Source organism: Anastrepha obliqua, chromosome 1, assembly GCF_027943255.1.
Source record: "Anastrepha obliqua isolate idAnaObli1 chromosome 1, idAnaObli1_1.0, whole genome shotgun sequence".
Taxonomy (NCBI): Eukaryota; Metazoa; Arthropoda; class Insecta; order Diptera; family Tephritidae; genus Anastrepha; species Anastrepha obliqua.
This window is the reverse complement of record NC_072892.1, coordinates 55,393,161-55,402,728: the sequence shown is the minus strand read 5'-3', so window position 1 is coordinate 55,402,728 and position 9,568 is coordinate 55,393,161. Positions and strand designations below refer to the sequence as shown.

The 9,568-nt window shown below is 33.6% G+C and overlaps 1 non-coding gene and 1 pseudogene across 1 annotated transcript; both read right to left on the bottom strand.

Moving 5' to 3' along the window:
• Positions 1–3,844: 3,844 nt before the first annotated feature.
• Trnay-gua (transfer RNA tyrosine (anticodon GUA)) lies at positions 3,845–3,938 on the bottom strand. Its single transcript has 2 exons — positions 3,902–3,938; positions 3,845–3,880 (listed from the first exon to the last, which is right to left on the bottom strand). It is a non-coding gene; the product is annotated as a tRNA-Tyr (tRNA).
• Positions 3,939–4,484: 546 nt separating this feature from the next.
• Positions 4,485–8,590, bottom strand: LOC129252914 (tigger transposable element-derived protein 4-like; annotated as a pseudogene).
• Between the last annotated feature and the right edge of the window lie 978 nt (positions 8,591–9,568).

The window sequence follows — 9,568 nt, the reverse complement described above, 5'->3', positions numbered from 1 at the left end:
ATATTAATAAATATATTAAATAACAAATTTTAATTAATAAATTAAATAATTGAATTTTAAATTTAGTAAAGTAAATTAGTACTTGCTCCTTAAGGAGGGCTTCTTATCAGTGGCTTCAAAAAACGGAGTTTTTTTCATATAATAGCTACTCTTGTATAAAAATATGAAAAAATGAACACACAATTAATTATTGAGAAACAAGTTTTTTTTTTTCTATTTTGTTAGTTAATTAGTTGCGCATTTTAATTATCTGTATATAGATTATCGGTTTGAAACGATAACTTTCGTTGTTTTTTTTTAATCTTGCACGCCATTTTAAAAAACATGGTTTTGAGAAAACGTGTTTCAAAGTCTTCAGAAGGTAGACAGTACACGAGGGACGATAGACAGGCCTGTAACTCCGAAATCACTTTGAATTTCGCTACAAAATATTAAGGGCATAATCTCCTATAATACATATATCTGTTGATTGCAGTAAAAAAATAAATTTTAAAGCCTCCGTTAAAGGTAAAAAGACTACCAAAACTTTATGAAAATTTATCGTTAAGAGCTATTTTTGAAGTTTTTGATCATTTTTTTTCTTGGGTTTATTTTTGCGTATCTATAATGCATTAATACAGGTTTGACTGCAGTTATCTAATTTTTTTGCGCTGAAAGATCATTGCCATGTGAAGTATAACCGTTATTATTTTCGCATACAGTTATGATCAAAAATTTTTCTAGTGCAATAAGTGTTACACATTAAGCGAAATAGCTATAAGAACACTGAACAAAACATGTTTTTTGTATTGTAATAAATAAACCAGACAATGAGAAATTTTTTTTTTTAAATAACAATTAGGGCTGAAAAGAAACAAAAGTAGCACCTGTCAGAATAGCAAGCCTACAGAATAATAATCAGTTTAACTTCTTCGTTTCAGATGTCCTGAAGAGTCAAAATCCTGTTGACAAGCCACTTATCTTTTTTTTAAGACGCTTACTTTCCACGCTTCGCCACACTACTACAAAAAAATATGTCATATTTGTATACTATTTGAAGTCAGTAATAACATACTATAAAATCAAAACGATCGCATTTTATTTTCTTAAAAAAAAAATTCCTAAAAAATATCTTGAAAATATGAGTATTTGACCAGACTGCTATCTTAAGGGAAGAGAAAAATTAAGAATAAAATATGTTAAACGATTTAAGGGGATATTCTGGTATAGAAATTTGAAAAAATCCATTTTTTTGCATATTTTCAAAGTTTAGACCTTCAAAAATATGTCCTTCACGGATTTTTCAAAATGCGAATTATTTTCGGAGATACAGCGGATTTTGTGACGTGGCGTCTAAGCCGGCCGAGTGGAGCGAATCGCACAAAGAACGGCAGATGTTATCGGGCGACTTGAGGACTCGTTCTTGCCAGAAAATCTTTTGTATGCCACACAAACTTTATTTATTCTATATTTATACATATACTTTATACTTCTATAATATATACCTGGTAATGTATCGCCGATTAATCCAGAATGAATAGTAAATTGTGTGATCTGAGTTACTCTATTGGAATTGTTGCTCAAACTTCAAACGCAATTTTCTCAAGACTACTTTTTTTGTGATGGTCGTCATGATATCTCAAGTTCTACTTGACCGATCGCTTTGATGTTGATAAGAATTTTTTATTATACATCTGTCCATCGCACCTGCCTCGGATTTTGAAAAATTTAAGTTTGAAGTATTTTTAAAAAATTTGAAAAGGTAAAAAAGAGAGGGTAAACAAATTTTTTTTTTAAGTTGACGCAATTTTGTGAATGTTTTTTGTTTTTTTGATTAGGCGTTATCCGATAGCGACAGCCAAACTAATGAAGAATTTTTTTAAATTTGTTTGTTTTAAATCACTACAAGGGTTGGAATCATGTCAACAATGGAGCACCGTTTTTTATATAGTCCCCACTCCGCCGGCCTGTAATTCCACGATTTTTTTATCATTGTTTTTATTAATTTTTTTTTATATATTACTTTTCCAATATTAATAAAAACCATAAAAAATGAATAGTAAAAATGTTTTTCATTTTTTTATCTTAGTTTTAAAAATACCTAAAATTCAGCATTTTATTGTAAAATTTAATAATTTTTAAGGGTGTAAAAGAAAGTAGATAAGTGGGACCAAACTAATATTAAACTAAATCTGAAGAAAAAAATATCAAATAATATTAATGTAGTATTTCTTATAGCTTGTCTGTCTTCCGTTATTCATTGTAACTGATACTAGTCGTTGTGGCATCGAATATACGAGTGAGTGAATGACACTAAGAACGATTTTTGCCCATTCCTATTGAATAGATTTTTGCAATAGGCTAAACCATTTTTGTCCGCATTTATAAATTTTCTTTCTAAGAATACTCCAGACGTTCTCCATTGGATTTAGATCTGGACTTACTGCGGGCAACTTCAGCACAAGAACATTTTTCGACGCAAAAAACTTCTTTGTTCGCTTAGCGCTGTGAATTGGAGCATTGCCCTGCTGATACGTACAAGAGTCACGGTGAATTTTTTCAGCAATATTCAATAAATTAATATTCAAGACTTCTACGTAATTGTCTGCGTTCATCTTATACGAAATAAAACAAATAGGTAAAAGCACCCCAGGTCATAAGAGAACCACCGTGAAAGTTTCGGGAGTTACGCGTTTGCCGTAGCTCGCGAATATCTCTTCAAAACTTCTCACAGCCATCAAGCACATCGAGATGACATTTTTTTTCAATCGGTAAAAATGATGGGCCTCATCAGACATGAAAAGGCAGTTTAACATGTTTTGGTCTTCTTCCACCATTTGCAGGATCTTCTGGCAAAATTCCAAGCGAATCGGCAAGCCTGCTGCATTCAGTTTGTTAACCATTTGAATTTTGTAGGGAAATAAGTCTAAATCTTTGTGCATTATTGTTTGCAAAGACTGTTATTTTCCCCGCATTAAAATTATTTAATTCGTAATGGAAACTTCTCAACTTACTTTAAGACATCTTTTAAATTTTGGAATGTGTATAAAAATAAACAATTGCGACAACAAAGAAATAAAATCTATAAATCTAGAAATAAAATTATTTCCTTTAAGAAACTCAATTTTCTTCTTCTTCTTTAACAACTACAGAGATATTTATACATTAGATTATATACATAAATTCATTTTAATATTTAGGGCTATTACACATAAGTTGTTGTACATTCCTGTACAATATAATGCATAAATCTCATTCCATTGTTGTGATTGATTTTCTGCTGAGGTAGATATCCAACTTTCTGCCCATGGTTTTGGGTGATCTTCCTGGTTGTCTTCTTCCTTCTGGTATTCCATCTCGAGCTATTTTTATCAACCGATTGCTAGGGGCTCGTGTCACATGTTCGTTCCATGCTCGTCTTCGGGCACTTATGCATTTTACAATATCGGTCACTCCTGTCTATGTTCTTATCACCTCGTTTCTTATATGGTCCAGTTTTTCCAGGTATGGCTCTGTTTCGTTTGGATGTTTCCTGCACGAGCTTCTGCTCCATAAGTCAATATCGGCTTTGCAATTGTTTTGTAGATTCGTGTTTTTACTTTCATGTTCAAAACTCAATTTTAAATTCAAGAAAATATTATGTAGCCATTTTAGAAGAAAAATTATGAAGTTGGTTTGTCCCATAAAGCTCTTTCGTTTAGTACACAAGTGGACTATCGTATAAAAATAGCCCTGTGAATTATTTTTGATGCTAATCTTCACTTTACCAAAAGCCATTACTCCACGCTAACAGCATAACAATTTCTTTTCAGTAAAGTAGATATGGATTAAAAAAAAAGTTGATCACAAATTGACGAAGTGACATTCCTTCGAGCCGGATTTGAACCAGCGACCTATGGATTTCTACATAGCATTTATCTTTCTACAGTCCACCGCTCTACCAACTGAGCTATCGAAGGTTGCGTTAAACCTGCTCGTATCTGGTTTATGCGGCGTGATACACTAGTGAATAAGTATGTACAAGTGTGTGCGTAAGTATGTATATATAGTATAAGTGTATGTTATGTACTATATACCTTTTTCTGCTTTCATATGACTTTTGCTTTTATGTGCACACATATGTTTGCTCGCATTTTCTTGTAGTTGCATTTCTTATCGGCTGCAAAAACGTGATTTTATTAAATTCGTAATTTTTTCGGTAGCTATCAAAATGTATACATACATACATATATGAACGCAACTAAATATATTTTCGCCTATCAAACTCGCTACCATATTGACAAACTAAGTGGTAAATTACAGTGGAATCCATTTATAATGGCATCGAAGGGAACCGACAAACACGTCATAATAAGCGGAGGTCATACAAAGCATTTTGTAAAAACCAAAAACATTTTTGCGTAAATATGTATGTATGTATTTTAATGGAAAAACGTAGTATTTAACTAATGAAATCAAAATTGCACGTTTATTACGCACACGTTATACACATACAAATGTATTTTTTAATGAATATAATCTGTAATTTTTGTCTGCTTTTGGTTTTCCATTTTATTGTAAAAATAGTCTCTAATACTATTGTGTATAGAAGACATCGCCATAGTCAAATTATCGTTTTCAATATTGCTGTTAACAAATCGGGATAATAATTCTGCAGCTTTTAATGCCTCTTCTGCGGTAGGTAATGGATCTTCCTCGACTTCCTCTTCGCCGCACAGTGGGAGAAATGGTCAATCTAGCGGCGCTTTAGCAAAATTTTTAAATTCAGAATTCTCCAAATTTTGTTTGTTTTATTGAAAATTTATTTCCTAACGGGGCCTTTTCTGGTTTCGTTTTTGTTTTGTTCCAAATATTCACATATCTGTGAGCTTTCGAATTTAACACATGTTTTAACAAGTGCAATAATTACTATTTACCTATTTTTAAGTGCAATTTTGTTGAACTGAAAAACTTAAATATAAAATTTTTTAATAAGATTTGCGACTTAATTATTATAATTTGGTATGTGTTAAATAAAAAAAGTCATTGTGGTCTGTTAATATATGTTTTAGATCTTTGCACTGGAAAAAGAAATTATCCTATGTCAAAGTGTTTATATATATGTAATCCAATGTTCCGTAGAAAATAAGTGTGGTGGATTCGATAGGATTCGATTCAATGTTTATATAATTTGTTAAAATATGTTGTGGTCTACGTCTTGTCAAAAAATTGGCTGCAAGTATTTGCAAGTTACTGATTTTTTTCCTTTTTTAGATACTATGGCAGAGTCTAAACGCACCCTTTTATTAATATGGCACAGTGAACCAGTACCAACAAAAAAATGTCTAATGGTTGAAAATCATATATTTTCTAACGTCATTGATCGCTCAAAGAATGGTGAAGAGCAAACTCGCAAAATTCAAAAACAATTAAGAAATTTCATAAGCAAACTTGTAGAAAAGTGGAAAGAATGTCATAGGGTTATGTCAGTGTTCGAAGAGCGAAATAATGGATGAAAATATAATTTTCTCTAAGCCAACTGTTGATCACCGTATACAAAAACCTTTTTCAAAGTGTACAATGAAAACTCAAAAAAAACAAAATTGCATCAATTGTTAACGAAACAACTAACCAAGAGTTAATGGTAGCGGCAAGCGTAAGTCTTTACAAAGCTGGAAAAAGAAATGCTTCACAGGTTGTTTCAAAATTATTTGCAGAAAGTTCGACTGCTTCGAAAATGCTTAAGTCTGCAAACTCTGAACAAAAAACCCCAATTCCGTATACACCTGAGGAAGCTTTATCTCTTTATATAAATGGCGGATACTCAAAAAGGTCGCACAAAATAATGCAATATGGTGCCAAAGAATGAAACTGCAATATTTATCCAAGCTACGATATTTTACTTAAGGCTAAAACATAGTGTTACCCCAGTGACATACACATAACTGAACTTTCAGCGGAAGTTGCCCTGCAAAGTCTTGTAGACCATACTGTTGCACGTATAGTACAAGGATTTTCAAAATCGTTTGAAGGTGTTTTGACTGTAGACAATATTAATGACAGCATAAAAGCAATATTTATATGGGGCTGTGACGGCAGCAGTGGTCACTCCACTTACCGTCAACGTTTTAGTGCTTCTGATTGTGAAATAACTGATGAGTATTTATTTGCTGTATGTATTGTGCGGTTACCGTACACTTTTCCCAATCCATTTTTCCCAAAAGTCATTTTTCCCAAAACTTTTGTTCCCAATAAAATAACTCCCAAACCAATTTTCCCAAAACCATTTTTCCCAATTCAATTAAAATCCTATTTTTCCCAAACTTGTTTTTTTTTTGCGTAGAACTCCTTTTCGCGTGGGCGGCCTTCGGCCGCGCTTCAAAAAAATAACCCTCATCAGTCCAACTCCGGCTACGCAATCCACCGTATTTTTGCGTAGAACTCCTTTTCGCCTTGGCGGCCTTCGGCCGCGCTTCAAAAAAATAACCCTCATCAATCCGACTCCGGCTACGCAATCCACCGTATTTTTGCGTAGAACTCCTCTAAAGAATTTATTTTATTGGAAACAAAAGTTTTGGGAAAAATGACTTTTGGGAAAAAAGTCTTGGGAAAAACAGTTTGGATGAAAAAATTTGGGAACATTTGCCTTTGGGAAAAGTAAGCATTGGGAAAAAAGTTTTGGGAAAAACGGATTGGGAAAACTGGTTGGCAACGGTATTGTGCCTTTACAAATTAAAAAAGGAGACGTTGTTCTATGGCAAAATAACAGGTCTTCTTCAACTCGGTTCTGCAGACCCATTAAAATAATTTTTGAAAAAGAGTCAGCGGAGTTAGTTAAGGTTGAGATAGATAATATTAAAAAGCAAATTGTAAGCATTGTTCCGACAAAGTTGAGTTTTTTCGAAGTAGTACATGAATTCCATTTAACAATGATTGATGGGAAAGTTTTTAACACTTTAGCGGGCTCATCATCGCTGGCCTGTGGAATTTGTGGAGCAACACCAAAATTGATGAATAATCTAAATAATGTTCAATTGAGACAACCACAGGAGCACTCGTATGAGTACGGATTGTCAACACTTCATGCTTGGATACGGTACTTTGAGAGTATAATTCATATCGCCTATAAAATACCCATACAAAATTAGCAAATTCGTGAAGAAAATAAAGAAATCGCTCAGCAAACCAAAAGAAAGATTCAGCTTGAGCTAAAAGAAAAAATGGGTATATTGGTGGGCATTCCCACGAAAGGATCAGGCAATACAAACACTGGGAATACTGCAAGAATATTTTTCCAGAAGCTAAAATTGCCTCTACAGTAACGTCCGTAAAAGTAGAACTTATAAAAAGGCTTGGTATAATTTTGCGTACTATGGCATGTGGGTATGCAGTTAATATAGAGGCTTTTCGCATATATGCTTGGAATACAGCAGAATTATTTGTTTCCGAATATCCTTGGTTTTATATGCACCCATCTGTACATAAAATATTAATACACGGAGCAGATATTATTGAAAAAGTTTCACTACCAATAGGAATAATGTCAGAAGAGGCACTTGAGGCATGAAATAAAGATTTTCGCAGTTATAGACTGAACCATACGCGAAAAAACTCAAGGCTGAATACAAGGGAAGACTTAATACTCACTCTTTTAGTTTCTTCAGATCTTATTATTACATCTAAGTCTAAAAGCACCTCCAAGTACTCCAAAAATCATATTGAAATAGATGATGAGGTCAAAAACCTTCTTTTACATATAAATGATCTACCTGACGGCAGTAATTCTGAGAGCTCCGACTCTGAAGTGTTTTTTTTTTCTAATATAATAAAACATAAACACATAGAAATAAATAATTAACACATATTTTTAGAATAAAGTAATGTACTTTTTCATTGTATTTAAGAAGCTATTTAGAAAGCGCCGCTAGATTGACCATTTCTCCCACTGTGCGCCGTCACTTTCAAGTTGTTCCTTAGCATTAATGTTCTGTACCATATTGTCATCGGTGGGTTCTTCGGATGTGAGGAGAGCGCTATCGATGTCAGGATAATCTTTCCACATTGCTGGTGCTGCTAAAGAATCTGAGTTCAGATTTCGTGACCACAAAGATAAAGGGACATCATCTTCTTCATCAAATTCATGTTCTGATATTTGATTAGGTAAACCGTTGTGTCTTTCAATGAAGCCTGCATGTCTGAAACAGTTAAGAATTGCATCTAGCATCGTTATTTTTGTAGAAGGGTTGTTGTCATTAGCAGCAAGACTATTAATCATTTTGAGCACAAGTTTTTTTCTAAAATTCATTTTGAGTGCCCTGATCCATTGGCTGTAGTACGGATTTTGTATTCGGCGGAAGGAAAGCACGTGTTATAGACTTTAAATCAGTAACATTTGGATGTGCCGGGCAATTATCAACCAACAATAAAATCTTTTTCTTCTTCTTCACCAGATCACGATCCCAATCTCGAAGCAATTTTTCAAAAAGTTCTGATGTCATCAAAGCTTTACGATTGTTAGCATAATCGATAGGTAATGATTTGACCCCTTTAAACCATCTGGGTTTTTATGACTTTCCAATATTGAGCAATTTCTTTCTTTTTTTTTTGTGCCTTTCATATTAGCTGCTACCATGACAGTTATTCTATCTTTCAATAATTTGCCTCCACTACAATTCTCACCTTTAAATTTTAATGTTTTTTCCGGCATTAATTTGTAAAAGAGTCCAGTTTCATCAGCATTAAATAACTATGTCATCATCAGAAAACTGGGCTCGTAGATTCGACCAGTTTGTAGTTGATCAGCAGACGAAGATTTGCCGACAATTTTTCCCGCCACAATGTTATGAGGAACTTTAAAACCACTGATCCAGCTTGCAGAACAATTGAAGTCGAGAATACCAAAACGCGCGGCAAAAACGTTTGCCTTTTCTTGTCGCATAGGGCCGCTTATAGGTATTCTTTTGTTTCTCACTGAATTAGTGCTTCATCAACATTTTCTTGTCGCGATTTTCAAAGCCTTTTCGGTTTCAAAACATTTGAATTGAACGATTGCTTAATGCGGTTGTTGTTTTTAAAAATCATTGAGATTGTCGAATGACCAACGCCAAATTCCTTTGCGAGGGACGAGTGCGATTTTCCATTTTCTAATCTTCATATTATTGCACCTTTCTCCTCAATCGTAAATGCTTTACGGCGTTGAAATGACATTCTTTTCACCGTATAAACACAAACGACAAACGAAAAATTATGCGTGACCTTCAAGCGTCAATTACTCACTGAGATTCAAAACGAAAACGAGCCACGTGCCGAACGTCGTCGGGAATCAACGAACATTACCGAAGGTGTCAACATGATATGTACTTTGCAATATAAAGTACTATGTCGGTCATTATAACCGGACATGCTTTATTAAAAATGGGTCATAATAAGCGACATGCTAACACTCGCTTACGCAGTATTAGATAGATAGATGAAGGGTGATTTTTGAGCTATAGCAAATTTTTCAAAAAAACACACGTAAAATTCAGAAAAATGCATGAAATTTTTATTTAAATCGATAATACAGTTCATATAATTTAATGTTTGAAGATTATTTCCGCGACCGCGCTTC